The following is an 18,465-nucleotide window of genomic DNA, read 5'->3' as shown; positions in this document are numbered from 1 at the left end:
TATGATTCTAGAGGGGCTGAAGGGCACAAAATTTGTGATTTTTGATGGGCTTGATGCTAATATGACTCACAAGATGAGTTTATGGCATTTCACAGACATTGAGGAAAAGCGATGTTGTTGTTTAATAACACCCCTCCTCCTGAAGGCAAGATGAGCTTTGCCAATGTATAGATAAAATCAGTTAACCTTGTTAGATATAGGCAAAACTGGGATGGGTTTATATCAAGTGTGTGTGTGTGTGTTTTTTTAAAAAAAAAGCGCCTTTCTCATCAACAGATATTTGATCAGGGAGCCACAGAATGAAAGTGATGGCAAAGGGGGGCACAATAACATACCGGTAGCGTAATGTGAGTGATCAGGGTTCAATTCTCACCACTGTCTGTAAAAAAAAAAGCCTGTACATTCTCCCTTTGGCTGCATGGATGTCCTCCAGGTACTCCAGTTACCTCTCACATTCCAAAAACATTGGGGTTAACAAGTTGTGGGCATGGCAACACTTTGTGGGCTGTACCCAGCACATCTTCGGGCTGTGTTGGCCTTTGATGCAAAGGACGCTTTTCACTGGATGCTTCAAAATGAAACTAATCTTTATGCTTTTCTTTAAAACGTTGAGTTGAGGGGCAAGGGGAATATGAGGACAAACATTTTTAAACGGGTAATGACAAGGTCTAGATCTCATTGCAATGAGTGTTGGAAACAAGACAAATTTCATTTTCATAGAGTCAAAAGTTAAAATAAATTTTTGAGGATTGAAGAATAGAGCAGGGGAGTGGAACTAATCGCATTACCCTGCTGTATGAAGAAAAATAGAAGATGTGCATCAAAGTTCATAAACACCACACTGGAAGTTCTCTTACATGGAGGTGGCTAGAAGGAGGTAGCTTCTCCCACTACTGGGAAGGGCAAGAATACCAAGCCAGGCTGCAGGTCAGTGCTGATCGAGCAAGTGAATAGGATGGCCATTGAATACAAGACCTACCGGTAGTTGCAATTCTATAAGAAATTCATTGACCTGACCATAGTTGCTCAGTAAGACATAACCTCTCACCTTTCCAAGTCTTTAGTTAGCACTGCATCATCACAACTGCAATCTCCATTGCTTTCCAACATCCTTCCCCAATCATTGAATCTTCTCTGCTGTAACTGCATGTCTTCCACTGTTAATCCCATTGGTTCACATCTTTTTCCCTCCACAATCATACTTTTCTATCCCTGTACGCAAGCCTTTGCAACTGCCTGGCAGGTTCATACAGGAATATTCTTCCTTTCTTCAAGGTGGGGTTTAGCTCAATGCAATGAACCGATGAGCACAAAAGCTGGGCAAGCATCCCACAAATTCTGCTACACGAGGTACAGTCCTGAGAATGCAAACTGGCAAGTACCACCAATGCTTAATGAATTCCTCCCCCTTCATGGGATCTGTAGTGCAGGACTTCCCCTGGAACTTCTGTCAGGTCATTGTCAAGGCATAAAAGCAATGGAGCAACATCAGAATGAAGTGAGAAGATAGTCAGATCTATGGACAATGCAGTGGATCTAATCTGCAGAGTTTATGTTGGCAGCTCAACAGTGAGTTCTTAGATTTGATCACTTTTAATTCGAAGTATGGAGGAAAGAGTGGGTGTGAGATAGCCAGTGTTTTTTTTCTTTATTTGTGCTTATTAGTCCAGGTTTTAATGTACAGTGAATGGAAGTGGTACCTGGCTAAGGGATAACAATTTACTAACTCCTCCATCAAACCCTCACCCAGTTCCTCCCATGCCACATGTTCACATGACCTCATGTTCCAAAAACAGGTTCCAATCTGCATCTCAGCCCATTGAGAGAACTCAACTTTGTCCATATCTTAAGGACCTTCAGTAGATGATCAACATCCTGCAACTCTCCTCTTAGGATGAAGACAGGAACCCCAAGGTTTGTTTCCAGATTAAAGATCGGACTAGCTTTCTTATTTGTCACAGCTTTATCAAGATATAGAGTAGAATGCGTCATTCATGTCATGTCAAATCAAATCAGCGAGGGTTGTGGTGGGCAAGCGAGTGTCACTACACTTCCAGAACCAACAAAGCACACACACAACACACTAATCTTATCATACATCTTTGGAATATGGGAGGAAACTGGAGCACCCAGAAGAAACCCACGGGGAAATAGGAAGAATGTACAAACACGTTACAGACAGCGGCAAGAATTGAACCCTGATCTTAAATTGGTTCTGTTAACTACTATGCCACTGTTACCATTAGTATTCAATCTCCTTGATTTATAATTGAAATATAAAGCAGTTGGTAAGTTTTTTTTTATTGACCACTGATGATTTGCAATGATGCTTGTTTAACCATAAGTGAAGAGAGTTATAGCTAGGCTGACGTTCAATTAAAAATAGTCAAATGTTGGCAGCTTTTAGAACGAGTAAACAGAGTATTCCAAGAAGTGCAATTTAGTTGAAGGGTCCTAATCGACGCACATATACTGTATTTATTTGGGTCTTACTGAGCAGTCTTTTGGCAAGTTCTCCAGTCGATTATTTTTTCCCCAAGTCAACATGCATAATTTTACATAGTTCCAGCACAGCGATCATAAAGAGATCCTGCAAGACATTGCACTGGAAAGCTGGATAACTTCATACTGAATTTCTCTTTTTCAGGGTAAGGTAATTAAATTTGGAAATGGCACCAAACTAGGAGGGGCAATAGGACTACAGCAGCCAGCTCAGAAACCACAGACAATTTGAACCTATTATACCTTAGATGTGGCAAAATAATCACATTGGTGTTCAATGTAGACGTCTAAATTATAGCAATTGCAATAAAAATGTGATACCCACCCACCACAAAAAATGTTGAAATAATTAAGAAAAAACTGTGGGAGTCTTAGCATATTCAGCATTTGGCAGATCAGCTATTAGCAAAATGGATTAAAAAGTTAAATTATCTAGCAAAATCTGTATCAGAAGATGTCTTGATTAATTCAAAAGCAACAAAAATATTGTAGATGCTGAAAATCTGAAATTATAAACAAGGACAATTGGAAATACACAGTGACTCAGTGCCTGTGGAGAGAGAAACAGAGTTATTGTTACAAGTACCTTTACTGAATAGACTGTGTAAAGGAGAATGAAAAAAGAGTTGTATTAATAAAACACCCTAAAGTTATCTCAGGTTCCAAGTGCTTTGCAGTCAAAGGTAATTTTTAAGTGTATTTTCTATTTAGAATGCATCAACCCAGCAAAATGGATTCTTCCAGAAATGATGCCATCCCTGAATTTCTAATGGCCTTGGCTACAAAGTGATTCTGTATCATAAATATTGGAATTTGTAAGGTCATCATAGTCATAACAAGCAACACACATCAAAGTTGCTGGTGAACGCAGCAGGCAGTCAGTCCTGTCGAAGGGTCTCGGCCTGAAACGTCGACTGTACCTCTTCCTAGAGATGCTGCCTGGCCTGCTGCGTTCACCAGCAACTTTGATGTGTGTTGCTTGAATTTCCAGCATCTGCAGAATTCCTGTTGTTTGCGTTTTAATAGTCATAACAAGCATGTTTCTAAATGTGCACATTGGGCTTTTCACAAACAGAAGAGTAAGAACCCAATAAGCTGACAAGAGTTGATGTTCTAATTTGGCTTGGAGTCCAACTCTCCCATCGTTAGATGGAGTTTTACAATTTACTTTAGTCCTTCGTTCCTCATTCGCTGGTATATGGTATTTGCAACTTCAAATTAAAGATCAAATGCAGAGCACTGTAGATGGAAATTTGATTCAAATCTTTACTCTCTCCACAGATGCAGCATGATGTGCTGAGCAATACCAGTGTCATTGTTCCTGCTTTTTGGTGCCCTGGGAACCTCAATGCTTCACAGATCTTGTGATGCTTCATGTAGGTCCTTCCAGTCTCAAACATGGTGCATGTGCATGTGGCAACCACGACCGTGGGTACCGTGGGTATGCATATTCAGCCACCTCTTTGGGAGTACATCTCTAGCTTCAGGGTGGTGGGAGGGAATGGGAGAAGGCTTTTTGACTTACTAACCCGGACCACCTCCAACACCATAGTGCCCTAGTCATTTACATAAATGACCATGGACTCCAGATAATTCAGGAGACGCCTCAGGTCCAGTATTATTTCCATAGTAAGAGTTTATAGCTGCTCAACCGGCTCTGTAGCAGGTCATGGGCAAACCAGCACAACTGATAAATCTTTTGCAAATGCATATATTTATAGAAAGGATCCCTGTGCAGTCCTCACAGAAACAGTCCTGTCCTTATTTCAAGGACGTCTTCCAGAATCTGAATGAGGCTTAATATCGCCAGCATATGTCATGAAATTTGTTGTACAACATTGCAATACATAGTAATAAAAACTATAAATTACAATAAGTATATATTAAAAATAAACAATTCATGCAAAAACACAGGAAAAAAATACTGAGGAAGAGTTCGTGAGTTCATTGTCCATTCAGATATCTGATGGGAAGAAGCTGTTCCAGAAATGTCGAGTGTATTCAGAATGTATACGGGATTTCCCAGGACCACTTGTCTCCAGAACTCATCACAATCTTGGACCAAGGGACCAAACAGTCGTGAGATTGTGGGTGAGTAGTGCTAGATTTAAAGAGCGAGCAGGGCCTGTTCAGACTTTCATCTCAGTTGAGATGGAAAGAGCTGTTACTTGTGGTGGAAAGTACTAGATTTAAATAAGTGAGCAGGGCCTGCCAGGACGTTCTGCTCAACATGAGATCAATTGGGTTATTGGGCAATTGGCAAGGACCAGTAAAAATAAGCTAGGTATGAACAGAGTGATCATTGAGGCCATTGTGTGAGTGGGGCAGAGTTAGAATTAGAGTGAAGACCCGAGGTCCCAAGGTCCCAGATGCCATTTTTGAAGCAGCCAGTGAGTGGGCCAGTGTACGAGTCTGAGGCTTCGGCAAGGAGACACAGAAGAGTAGCAGGTAAAGTTAAAATATTTTTAATATTCAGAGACTTATTGAGAAGAGGAGTTTGGTGGGTAATAAAATGGATGAGTTCACAGCGCTAGCCAGGCATCAGAGAACATTTCGCGAGTGCAGTGTTATGTGTTTTACTAGAACGGGGCTGCACGAGGACATACCCGATCAAAACTTTTCCATGGACGGCTTTCAGACCGTTCCGGCTGACTGGAAGTGCACTGAGAGCGGTAAGCGTAAAGGAGTTGGGTGCTTACTGTTCTGGTTAACAACGGATGGTGCAATCCGGGTCATATTACGATCAAGGAACGTGTTTGTAGACCGGATATTGAACTTTTTGCTGTTGGACTCTGGCCATATTCCACCGAGATACAACACTGGGCGTCACGGGAGGTTGTGCCTGCCTGTGGCCATCGAACTCCGCAGCTCCTCCCGTGGAGGGTCAGATACACTGAGCCAATAGGCTGGTCCTGGACTTATTTCCATCTGGCATAGTTTGCATTTTGTTGTTTGATTGTTTGTGGTTTTGTATTGCTATATTTATGCCCTATTCTTGGTTGGTGCAGCTGTAACGAAACCCAATTTCCCTCGGGATCAATAAAGTATATCTATCTATCTATATAGTAGTTACCTAAAAATACCACATTACAACTAATTAAATAAGGTAGAGAAGCAAGAACAAGTGATGTGTTGTAGTTGCACGTTGTGAGAGCTGGTGGAGTCCACTGTGGTCCCTGGTGAGCACACCTGCTGCAAGCATTAGTTGCTTGAGGAACTCGGGCTCAAAGTTGATGACCTGAAACCTGAGCCTCACACACTGAGATGCATCAGCGAGGGGGAGTTACCTGCAAAGTGTGTTTCAGGTGGTAGTCAGACCCTTTAGATTAAATACTTCAAATTCGATCTGTGGTCAGGGACAAGAGAGAGTGGCAGCGAGTGAGACAGGTAGAAGGATCGAAGAGGTAGCGATCGAAGGGCTTCAGCCCTTGAACCTGCCCAATAGGTCTGAGATTGGTGCTCCCTGTAAGGGTGGAAGTGGAGTCTGTAGGAGGGATGAACAATGGAAGCATAATACCATGGTTCAGGGAGACATTCGGGGGGGGGAGGGGAGGGGGGTGGAGAGAAATGTAGTTTTAATAGGAAATAGTAAAATCAGGGGAATAGAGACAATTATCTGTTGTAAAGATCAAGAGCCCCATCGACTGTGTTGCCTACACAGTGCTGATGTTCAGGACATCACTCCCGGGAGGGGGGAGATGGCGGCGCGACGGCAGCAAGTGCGGCCACTTCAGTGATGAATACCTGTTATCTGTCAAGTAGGGGACCGTGCACAATTCTAATTTGATGGAGGCAGACGTGAGAGTACAGAGGAACATCTGGAAAACTTATGAAATGCCCGCTTCGCTGCCGCTGCGACTGTGTGGTAACCGACATCCTCGGCTTTGCGTGTTTCAGCGGCTGGGGAGAGGTCGAAGGCGCTCGGGAGGCTGTATCTGAGAGGTTGGTCGGAAGCTCGAAGTTTTTGGATGGATGGACTCAGTGTCGGCTGCTTCCAAGGCATCGACAAGTTGACGGTGCCTGGAGGTTTATGGCAGGGAGTTTCTCCCTTTTGCCACCTGCTATCGGGGACTCAGGAGTTGATCGACTCAGGACTTTGAGACTTTTTTTTTACTGTTCCCATGGTCTGTTCTTCATCAAATTATGGTATTGCTTTGCACTGCTGTAACTATATGTTATAATTATGTGGTTCTGTCAGTGTTCGTCTTCGGTGTGTCCTGTTTTCTGTGATATCCCTCCGGAGAAACATTGTATCATTTCTTAAGGCATGTATGCAATTCTAAATGACAATTAAAAGAGGACTGAGTGTTCTCATAATCTAATCTCATGTGATCTGCAAAGGAATTTGGAGTGGGAGGGGAATGATCCAGTTGTCGTCCACATAGGTACCAACGGCATGTGGAAGCACAAGGAAAGAAATTCTGCTGAGGGAATTTGAGCAGCTAGAGATTATATTAAATCATAGAACCAAAAAAAATGATAATGATCACTAGATTGTTACCTGACACACGAACAAATTGGCACAGGGTTAATAAGATCTGAGAAGGAATCTGAATCAGGTTTAGTATCACTCATGTTGTGAAATATGTTGTTTCTTGGCGGCAACACATTAAAAAACTATAAGACATATATAACAAATAAATAAGTACACAAAAAGAGAGTAAAATAGCGAAGTAGTGTTCATGGGTTGGTTCATTGTTCAGATATCTGATGATGAAGGAGCTCAGAGCTTGTTGTGGGAGAAGAGGGTTTGAGTTTGTGGGACATGAACACCAGTATTGGGGAAGGAAGGGCTGTTCCAAAAGCCCAGGGTCCATAGTATGAATCATGCTGGGACCAGGGGGCTGGTGAATTGCATAACCAGGGCAGTGATAGGATTTAAACTAAATAATAGTAGTTGGGTTCAACAGCTTGGAAAAGTATGGACAAAGTACCGTTGATGGAGAGTGCAGGAGAGGTTACTGAAGCCTCCAAAGTAAAGGATTAGATAAAAAGTTTAGAAAGGGATAAGAAGTTCACCAGGTGAAGTGGTGACAAAATTGAAAAGAAGAGTAGTAAATACAGGACTGAAGGTGTTATATTTAAAACACACACAGTTTTACTAAGGAGAAGGTCCTTGGGAAGCTGAAAGGTCTGAAGGTAGACAAGTCACCTGGACCAAATGGACAACACACCAAGGTTTTGAAAGAAGCAGCTGAAGAGATTGTGGAAGCATTAGTAGCAATCTTTCAAGAATCACTAAATTCTGAATGGTTCTGGAAGAATGGAAAATTGTAAATGGCACTCCACTCCAAAAAGGGAAGGAGGCAAAAGATGGGAAATATTAGGCCAGTTAGCCTGACTTCTGTGGGTTGCAAGATGTTAGAGTCCATTATTAAGAATGTTTTGGGGGTTCTTGAAGACACATGTTAAAATAGGCCAAAGTCAGCATGGTTTACTTAAGGGGAAATCTTGCCTGACAAATCTGTTGAAATTCTTTGAGGAAATAACAGACAGGATAGGCAAAGGAGAGTCAGTGAATGTCGTTTACTTGGTTTTTCAGAAGGACTTCGACAAGGTGCTACACGTGAGGCTGGTAAATAAGATAAGAGCCCATGGTGTCACAGGAAAGATACAAGCATGGACATATGATTGGCTGAATAGCCTATCAAGAAGTGGGAATAAAGGGAGCCTTTCCTGGTTGGCTACTGGTTACTAATGGTGTTCCGCAGGGCACAGTCCTGGGACTGCTTCTTTTCACGTTATATGTTAATGATCTGCATGATGGAATTGATGGCTTTGTGGCCAAGTTTGCAGGTAACACAGACAGACATCCCACCTCTCCCGGAAGTTCCGGGAGTCTCTCGCATATTGATAGTGGCTCCCTGATGCCTGCAAATTATATATAATATCCTGGAAGAAGGAGAAGATGGTGGCGCGATGCAGCGCGCGCGTCCTCTCCGGTGAATGATATCGGTATTTGTAAGTAGGATGCTGTGCACAATTTGGATTTGATAGAGACAAACGTGAGAAGCACGTTGGAACATCTGGAGTAACTTCTGAAATGCCCGGTTCGCTGCCGCTGCTACTGTGCAATCGAGAATCTCTGGAGGGGAAGGCCCCAAATTCTCGGCTTTGCCTGTTGCTGGTGGCCGGGGCTGGGGTCGAAGCGCTCGGCAGAGATGGTGCTCGGTGACGGAAGCTCTAAGTTTTTGGATGGACTCAGAGTCAGACTGTGGTCGGGTGCTTCCAGGATGGTGCATCGGCAAGTTTGCGGCGCTGGAAGCTCATGGCAGGGAGAGATTTCTTCCTTCTACTGTCTGCGTGAGATAATGGGACTTTCGAGAGACTTTAAGACATTTTTTTTACCGTGTCCATGGTCTGTTCTCTATCAAATTACAGTATTGCTTGCACTGTTGTAACTGTATGTTATAATTATGTGGTTTTTGTCAGTTTTTCAGTATTGGTCTGTCTTGTGTTTCTGTGAACTTTCTGGAGGAACATTGAATCATTTCTTAATGCATGCATTACTAAATGACAATAAAAGAGGATTGTGTGTCCTCGTAATCTAATCTAATCTAATCTAGATCGATTTTTTTTTGAGATAGAGAGAGAGAGCACCATGGCAGAGTGTTCCAAAAAAAAAAGAAAATATAAAACGTACGTCACCCCAGACTACACTAAAGTGTACCCCTGCCTAACAGGGGTCAAAAATAATGACAGTGTTGCTTGCTGCACTGTTTGCAACAGTGACTTTTCTATTGCCCATGGTGGGTTAAGACTGTAAAAGACATGTTGAGGTGAGTTTAACAGGTGGCATTCGTTCATTAGCATAGCTAATGTTAGTTAAACTAACTGGCTAGCTGCTCAGGAGCTACTCTATTGCAGACATCCCACCTCTCCCGGAAGTTCCGGGAGTCTCCCGTAAATTGATGGTGCTACATCCCTGAAATGAGTTTTTGCGGGGTGGGATGCCTGCACAAAAACAGGTGGAGGGCTTAGTGGGAATAACCTAACCAGCAGAGAACTTCAAGAAGGCAACTCATCACCATATTCTCAAGGAGCAATTTGAGATGAAGATTAAATACTGACACACACATCCTGAAAAAATTAATGAAAATCAATAGACGTAGCTAACATTGGCCTGAAAACATTTAATACTTGATCCCATTTCGCAGCTGTTGATTGTAGGCCACCTGAGCACTGACATGATGACTTTGTTGAAACTAGTGCCATCTAGTGGCAATATTTGTTGATACCATTAATCCAACATTGTCAGGAGTTCGATGGTAAAAGATAAAGATTAGCTTTATTCGTCACATGTACACCCAAAACATGCAGAGAAATGCATCATTTTGTGTCAATGACCAACATGGTCCAAAGATCACCATGCTTCCTGCACCAACATATTTACTAACCCATACATCTTTGGAATGTGGAAGGAAACTCGAGGACCTGGAGGAAACCTACACTGTCATGGGGAGAATGTACAAACTCCTTACCAAACGCGGTGCGAATTGAGCCCCAGCCGCTGGCGCTGTAAAGTGTTATGAAAGCCACTATGCCACTGTGTTGTGTGGGACATGCAGAATTAGAATCAGGTATATTATTACTGACATATGGAGTGAAATTAGTTGTTTTGTGGCAGCAGTGTAGTACAAATGCATAAAAGTGACTAAGTTATATAAAAAAATAAGTAAATAAATAGCACAAGCCAAGATTAGTGAGGTACTGTTCATGAATTAGATTAGATTAGATTATGAGGACACGCAGTCCTCTTTTATTGTCATTTAGTAATGCATGCATTAAGAAATGATACAATGTTCCTCCAGAATGATATCACAGAAACACAAGACAAGACTGAAAAACTGACAAAAACCACATAATTATAAGACATAGTTACAACAGTGCAAAACAATACCGTAATTTGTTAAAGAACAGACCATGGGCACGGTAAAAAAAAAGTCTCAAGGTCTCTTGAAAGTCCCATCATCTCACGCAGACGGTAGAAGGAAGAAAAAAAAAACTCTCCCTGCCCATGTTGGGAAATCCATGAGCAGACACTCTCTGGCTGCTTTTTTAGGTACAGGAGTGGTACTGAAGAGGGTGGGCTTCCGCTGCTGTAGTGTAGCCCATCCACTTCAAGGTTTGACGTGTTGTGCATTCTGAGATGCTCTTCTGTACACCACTGTTGTAACACGTAATTATTTCAGTTACTGTCCCCTTCGTGTCAGCTTGAACCAGTCTGGCCGTTCTCCTCCGACCTCTCTCATTAACAAGGCATTTTTGCCAACAGAGCTGCTGCTCACTGGATGTTTAATTTGTTTTTTTTTTGCACCTATAAACAAAGAGATTGTGAGCATGAGAATTCCAGATCAGCAGTATCTGAGATACTCAATTTACCCTGTCTGAAACCACCAATCATTCCACTGTCATAGTCACCTAGATCACAGTTCTTTCCCATTCTGATGTTTGGTCTGAAAAACAACAGAACCTCATGATTATTCTGCATGCTTTTATGCACTAAATTGCTGCCATGTGTTTGGCTGATTAGATGTTTGCATCAACAAGCAGGTGTACAGTTGTACATAATATCATTAATGTTAATTTATGTTTGCCTTCATCTGTGTTGCTGCTTCAAAAAGCTAATTTTCATACCAAATTATATCATGTGTATGCTTGCTTATCACAATAATATACTTGAAATTGAACAGTATGATAATGGATTTTCCAGGCACTTGATAAGTTTAAAGAGAGCAAAGGGAATACAACAAAAGGAGTTTCAAGGGAACATTGGAGTTAGGATCACAGTGAGTTTAAAGGGAGAACAGGTTCAATAACAGCTACATCCCTTCAAACCTTTGGCTCTGGAAGCAACCTCCACAATCCCAATCACTACCTCAGTATAACAACAGAATCAGAATCAGTTTTGGTTTAGTATCACCAGCAAATGTTGTGAAATTTGTTAACTTAGGAACAGTGGTCCAATGCAAAACATGAAATATAGAAAAAATTGAATTAAGGAAGCATATATATGTATATTAAATAGTTAGGTTAAAATAAGCAGCACAAAAATGGAAATAAAGAAAAAGTAGTGAGATATTTGGGTTCAATGTCCATTTAGAAATTGGATGGTAGAGGGGAAGAAGCTGTTCCTGAGTCACTGAGTGTGCGTGACTTCAGGCTTCTGTACCTCCTGTCTGATAGTAACATTTAGAAGAGGGCATGTCCTGTGTGGTGGGAGTCCTTAATGATGGACGCTGCCTTCCTGAGGCACCGCTCCTTGACAATGTCTTGGATACTATGGAGGCTAGTACCCATGATGGAGCTGACTGATTTTACAACTCTCTGCAGCTTACTTCAATCTTGTGCAGTAGCCCCCTCCCCCCATACCAGACAATGATGCAGCCAGTCAGAATGTTCTTCACCGTACATCTGTAAAAGTTTTAGAGAGTTTTAAGTGATAAACCAAATCTCCTCAAACTCCTAATGAAATATAGCTGTTGTCTTGCCTTCTTTATAGCTGCATCAATATGTTGTGACCAGGCTAGTTCCTCAGAGATATTGACACCCAGGAAATTGAAATTGATCACTCTCTCCACTTCTGATCCCCCTATGAGGATCCTACTCTTTCTGAAGTCTACAATCAGCTCTTGGTCTTGCTAACACTGAGTGCAAGGTTGTTGCTATGATACCACTCAATTAGCTGGTAAATCTTACTCCTGTATGCCCTCTTGTCACTGTCTGAGATTCTGCCAACAATGGTTGTATCATTGGCAAATTTATAGAAGGCACTTGAGCTATGCCTAAACACACAGTCGTGGGTGTAGCAAGAGTAGAGCAGTGGGCTAACCCACACCTCCCTGTGGTGCACCAGTGTTGACTGTCAGCAAGGTGGAGATGTTATTTCCAATCCGTACAGATTGTGGTCTTCCAGTTAGGAAGTTGAGAATCCAGTTGCAGCGGGAGGTAGAGGCCCAGGTTCTGTAGCTTTTCAATCAGGACTGTAGGAATGATGAGCTATAGTCAATAAACAGCATCCTGATGTTGGTATCTGTATTGTCCAGGTGATCCAAGGCTACGTCGAGAGCCATTGTGATCTCGCCTGCCATAGACCTATTGTGGCGATAGGCAAATTGCAGTGGATCCAGGTCCTTACTGAGACCATAAGATATAGGAACAGAAGTAGGCCATTCAGCCCATTGGGACTGTTCCACCATTCAATCATGGGCTGATTGAATGCTTCCAGTCATCCCCACCCCCCTGCCTTCTCCCCATACCCTTTGATGCCCTGGCTAATCAAGAACCTATCTATCTCTACCTTAAATACATCCAATGATTTGGCCTCCACAGTTGCTTGTGGCAACAAATTCCACAGATTTACCACCCTCTGACAATCTCTCCGCATCTCTGTTCTAAATGGACATCCTTTAATCCTGAATTCGTGCCCTCTTGTCCTAGACTCACCTACCATGGGAAATAACTTTGCCATATCTAATCTGTTCAGGCCTTTTAACATTTGGAATGTTTCCATGAGATCCCTCTCATTCTCCTGAACTCCAGGGAATACAGCCCAAAAGCTGTCAGACATTCCTCATACAGTAACCCTTTCATTGCAGGAATCATTCTCGTGAACCTTCTCTGAACTCTCTCCAATGTCAGTATATCCTTTCTACAATAAGGAACCCAAAACTGCACACAATGCTCCAAGTGTGGTCTCACAAGTGCCTTATAGAGCCTCAACATTACATAGCTGCTCTTATATTCTATACCTCTAGAAATGAATGCCAACATTGCATTTGCCTTCTTCACCACTGACTCAACCTGGAGGTTAACCTTTAGGGTATCCTGCACAAGGACTCCCAAGTCCCTTTGCATCTCTGCATTTTGAATTCTCTCCCCATCTAAATAATAGTCTGCCCATTTATTTCTTCCACCAAAGTTCATAAACATACACTTTCCAACATTGTACTTCATTTGCCACTTCTTTGCCCATTCCCCTAAACTATCTAAGTCTCTCTGCAGGCTGTCTATTTCCTCAACACTACCCGCTCCTCCACCTATCTTTGTATCATCAGCAAATTTCACCATAGTCCCATAGTCCCATAGTCCCAAGATTAATCCCATAGTCCAGGTCATTGACATACATCATAAAAAGCAGGGGTCCCAACACCGACTCCTGTGGAACTCCACTGGTAGCTGGCAGTCAGCCAGAATAGGACAGGTGTTGATTCTAGCCATGACCAACCTCTCAAAGCACTTCATCATCATAGATGTAAGTGCTACTGTACGATACTTGTTAAGGCAGTTCACACTGCTTTTCTTGGGCACTGGTATAATTGTTGCCCTTTTAAAGGAGGTGGGAACTTCCAACTGTAGCAATGAGAGACTGAAAACACTATGAACTCTTCACACTACAATGGATTTAGTTTTGTTTTTTGTTCTCATGGTGTTCTTTCTTGGAAAAATAGTGTATAATTTATGCTTAATTGATGTTTTTCTCTTGTGAATGTTGTGTATCTAATGCCAAGTGCCCGGGAAACTGCTGAAAGTGTGATTTCCATTGACCTGTACTGATGCATATTGCACTGAACTTGACTTTGACTTAGAAACTGAGGCCCAGTGAGTTTAAAGGGAGCACAGGAACTGAGGAACCAGTTAATTTCAAGGAATGCAGGAAGCATGACTGCAAAATGCGAGAAGCTTCTGGAGCTGTAGCTCCTCAAACCTCTGCCTCTGGAAGAAGGCAGACCTTGGCTATCTGGACAACTGGTATTGGTTTTGGTGTGCACCTGCCGCATAAATCCTCATCTGTCTGGAGTGACTTGAATGACTCTCACCAAGATCCATGAGTTTCAAAGCGCTGAGCCGTCAACTATAAGCACAATGTCTCCTAGGAGGAAATTGGGTTTTATGCCTGACTATATCTGACATTCCTGCAGCTGTGGTAAGTACTCTTTGACTCACCGTTTCCAAAACAAGTTTGACATGTATTGGACCTGCTTCCATCTACGACAGCATAAATGTCTTCCTTTTGAAACTCCCCTGGTGGTAAGTATAGTGAGGTTTTCAGAAGCAACAGATGATTGGGTGTTAGTACTTTCAAACCATTGGGAATTGAAGATGCTTTGGTAATTGGATGACCATTGATAATAGTCGCTACTTCACAAAGGACTGTGGGGAAACCCTCTTCGTCAAGATTCTGTATCTTCATGGTGCAAATGAGGACCTTTCGCACAGGTCTGATCAATCTCTCCCATGTTCCTCCATAATGTGAAACAGCAGGGCAGGGGTAGAGGGGGGTGTTTAAAATCCACTTAATTTCTTTCTGAAGAAGGACATCACTGATTTGTGAATGATTCCACTGCTCAGTGGCTCCTCTCCACTCACACTCAGCTCCAACAAAGCTTGCCACATTGTCAGAGCACAGTTCATGAAACTGTTCTCATCTTGCTATAAAGGTTCGAAGTGCATTAACAAAAGAAACTGTGTCCAAGAAAGATAGCAATTCAATGTGAACAGCTTGTATAGCTAGACAGGTAGATATGACCTCATACCTCTTCACAGTACCCCTTCTGCTCTTTGCCTCAGGAGGTCCAAAGTAGTCTACTCTTACACACGGAAACAGAGATTCATCTGAAAATCTATTTCTTTGGCAAGACCCAATGATCTCCATTTCAGCCTTTCTGAGTTCTTTCACTGAGAGACAACCTTTGGCCTTCTCAATCTCTCTCTTCAAAGAATATCCCTGTTGTTCTTCATCCAAGTCAGAATAAGCAAGAGCTATGTTCATTTGCTTCCTCTTCCAACTAAGAAACAAAAGCAGTTTCTTAAATCTAAGAATCCAGGCCACTGTCTTCCTCAAATGGGTCCAAGATGAGAAGTGATGGATTATATGTGTTGCCGCATTCTCCTTCTCTTCTATCTGCATGGCATTTATTGTAACACTCCTCCTGACCTCTGGATCATCTAGCAGGAGTTCTCCAGAACAATCAGGATTCACAGGCCATTCCCTTTAAGGCTCAAGAAGACCATGAGGCCCTGACACCCATATTTTATTCTTCAGGAATGTTTGATGAAAACATTCAAATCTTAGGAGGCAACATCTGTTGGGTTGCTTGAAGTGTTTACATACCTCCATTGAGATGCCTGTTAGACCTTAAGAATTTCTGAAACTGTTTGTAACAAAGGTTTGGAACCTGGAAGTTTCACTCTTGATATACTTCAACACAGAAGTACTATCAGTCCAAAACACTGAGTCATGGAGGTGCATGTGCAACTCCTTCCTCCACAATGTGTCCATATGGCTTCCTATCGTAGCAGCAGTAAGCTCCATACGAGGGAAGGAAACTGACTTCAACAGAGTTGTACACCTGAGAACATGTGTTGTGCAACAAGAGGTAGGTCGCTGCTCCATAGCCAGTTTCACTTGCATCTGTAAAGTGTTGTAACTGTGCAGCAGTAACTTCTCCAAAATCCAGGGGTTTCAACATTTAACAGCCTTGAATTCTTCCAACAGGCAGAGTTCTTCCAGCCAGTTTGTCTGCTTATCAGCAACTGATGTTGGTATAGTATCATACCAGCCAAGCTCTTTCTTAGAGATCTTGTAGGATCTTCTTAGCAGATAGAAACATTGGACTCAGGATTTCTAAAGTATCGTAAATGGAAGTAACTGTGGAAGGAATCCCCTTCTGGTGAGTGGTCTATCTTGGATCATGATCTTAAAGTATCAGACTGAAAACACTATCCCACACTCGGTGCTCTCTCCATGTTGATTTAAATCTAAATCCTCATGTCTTTTGCTCCCTCCTCTTCTGGGATCACAGATAGCACACTGTGTCTGTTGCTTAGCCACTTTGTGACTCGAAAGCCACCTTTATCACAAGTGTATGATAGCAAGATACCGTTTCTTCCTCAGAGGACACTGGCACAAGGTGGTCATCAACAAAGGGCAATGCAAAACATTATCCACCGCCTTGCAGCTGAACTGTTCTTCGTTACCTTCTGTGCATCTCCTAACAGTTCGGTGATGAAGTTACTCCAAAGAGATGTACCATCACTCTAAAGTCCATCATATCTTGGCTGAGGTCACCATGAGGCCAGCAGAGAAACCTCAGTGGATCTTTATCTTCTGCTGACACTTTAACCTGATGAAACATCAATTTGAATTGAATTGACTTTATTTCTTACATTCTTCACATAAATGAGGAGTAAAAATCTTTCCATTACATCCCTGTCTGAATGTACAATGTGCAAATTATAGTACTGTAATTTGTAATAAATAGTATGTATGGTAAGATATACAACAGAACAGTCAATATAGCATAAAAATACAATTGTGTCAGTGTGAATTAATCAGTCTGATGGCCTGGTGGAAGAAGTTGTCCCGGAGCCTGTTGGTCCTGGTTTTAATGCTGCGGTACCCGGATGGTAACAGCTGGAACAGTGACTCAGGTCCCCAATGATCCGTCGGGCCCTTTTTACACACCTGTCGCTATAAATGTCTCAAATAGTGGGAAGTTCACATCCATAGATCCGCTGGGCTGTCCGCACCACTCTCTGCAGAGTCCTGCAATTGAGAGAGTACAGTTCCCACACCAGGCAGTGATACAGCCAGTCAGAATGCTCTCAATTGTGCCCCTGTAGAAAGTCTTTAGGATTTGGAGACTCATGCCGAACTTCTTCAAACATCTAAGGTGAAAGGCACTGTTGTGCATAGACCAAGTGAGGTCCTTGGTAATGTGTATACCAAGGAACTTAAAGCTGTTCACCCTCTCAACCCCAGATCCATTGATGTAAGTAGGGGTTGGCCTGTCTCCGTTCCTCCTGTAGTCCACAACCAGCTTCTTTGTTTTTGCAACATTGAGGGAGAGGTCAGGGTGAAGACTTCTTCTCTGCAGATAAGGCCAATCAATGTAGTATCATCTGCAACTTTAATTAGCAGATTGGAGATGTGGGTGGCAACAAAGTCATGGGTGTACAGTGAGTAAAGGAAGGGGTTTAGGACACAGCCCTGGGGGGGGGGGGGCTCCTGTGTTGAGGGTCAGACGGGCAGAGGTGAGGGAGCCTACTCTCACCACCTGCCAGCAATCTGACAGGAAGTCCAGGATCCAGCTACACAAGGCAGGGTGAAGGCCGAGGTCTCTGAACTTCTTGTCAAGCCTGGAGGGAATTATGGTGTTGAATGCTGACCTGTAGCCCAAGAACAGCATTCTCACAGAAGCATCCCTCTTCTCCAATATTTGCCAATCTTCTTCGGTATTTGCCATGATTACCACTGGTTCTGTACTGAATCTGCATCTTTCCAACTAATGAGCCAGTAAGATCTGATCCCTGTAAAAGCAGAGCATTAAATGATATTCCCTCCACAGTCAAACACAACATGAATGTTCTCTTTTCTGGAGTGATAAACAGCATGATGTGGAATATACCAGACTTTCCCATCTCTGCATTCCAGATCCTCTGCTGACACTCTTTTGGCCTAACCTTTGGAGATGACTTTCTTCATGAAAGCTGTGTAGTCAGTGTGAAATAGTATTATGAAGGACCCCACGCACCCCTCATAGAAACTCTTCTCCCTCCTGCCATCTGGCAAAAGGCACCGAAGCATTCGGGCTCTCACAACCAGACTATGTAACAGTTTCTTCCCCCAAGCCATCAGACTCCTCAATACCCAGAGCCTGGACTGACACCAGCCCACTGCCCTCTACTGTGCCTATTGTCTTGTTTATTATTTACTGTAATGTCTGAACTGTTTTGTGCACTTTATGGAGTCCTGGGTAGGTCTGTAGTCTAGTGTAGTTTTTGTGTTGTTTTATGTAGTTCAGTGTAGTTTTTGTATTGTTTCATATAGCACCATGGTCCTGAAAAACGTTGTCTTGTTTTTACTGTGTACTGTACCTGAAGTTATGGTCGAAATGACAATAAAGAGTGACTTGACTTGACTTGACTTGACTTGACTTGACTTGACTTGAAATCCCTCTT

At 42.6% G+C, this 18,465-nt stretch overlaps 1 long non-coding RNA gene across 1 annotated transcript; it reads left to right on the top strand.

Annotated features, from left to right (window-relative positions):
• Positions 1-3,781: 3,781 nt before the first annotated feature.
• LOC134336940 (uncharacterized) lies at positions 3,782-6,779 on the top strand. Its single transcript, XR_010015908.1, has 3 exons — positions 3,782-3,878; positions 4,417-4,593; positions 6,265-6,779. It is a non-coding gene; the product is annotated as an uncharacterized LOC134336940 (long non-coding RNA).
• Positions 6,780-18,465: the final 11,686 nt, after the last annotated feature.

The sequence above is a fragment of the Mobula hypostoma genome, chromosome 23, assembly GCF_963921235.1.
Source record: "Mobula hypostoma chromosome 23, sMobHyp1.1, whole genome shotgun sequence".
NCBI classification, from domain to species: domain Eukaryota; kingdom Metazoa; phylum Chordata; class Chondrichthyes; order Myliobatiformes; family Myliobatidae; genus Mobula; species Mobula hypostoma.
The sequence above is the reverse complement of the archived record's forward strand: the minus strand, read 5'-3'. Positions and strand labels throughout refer to the sequence as shown.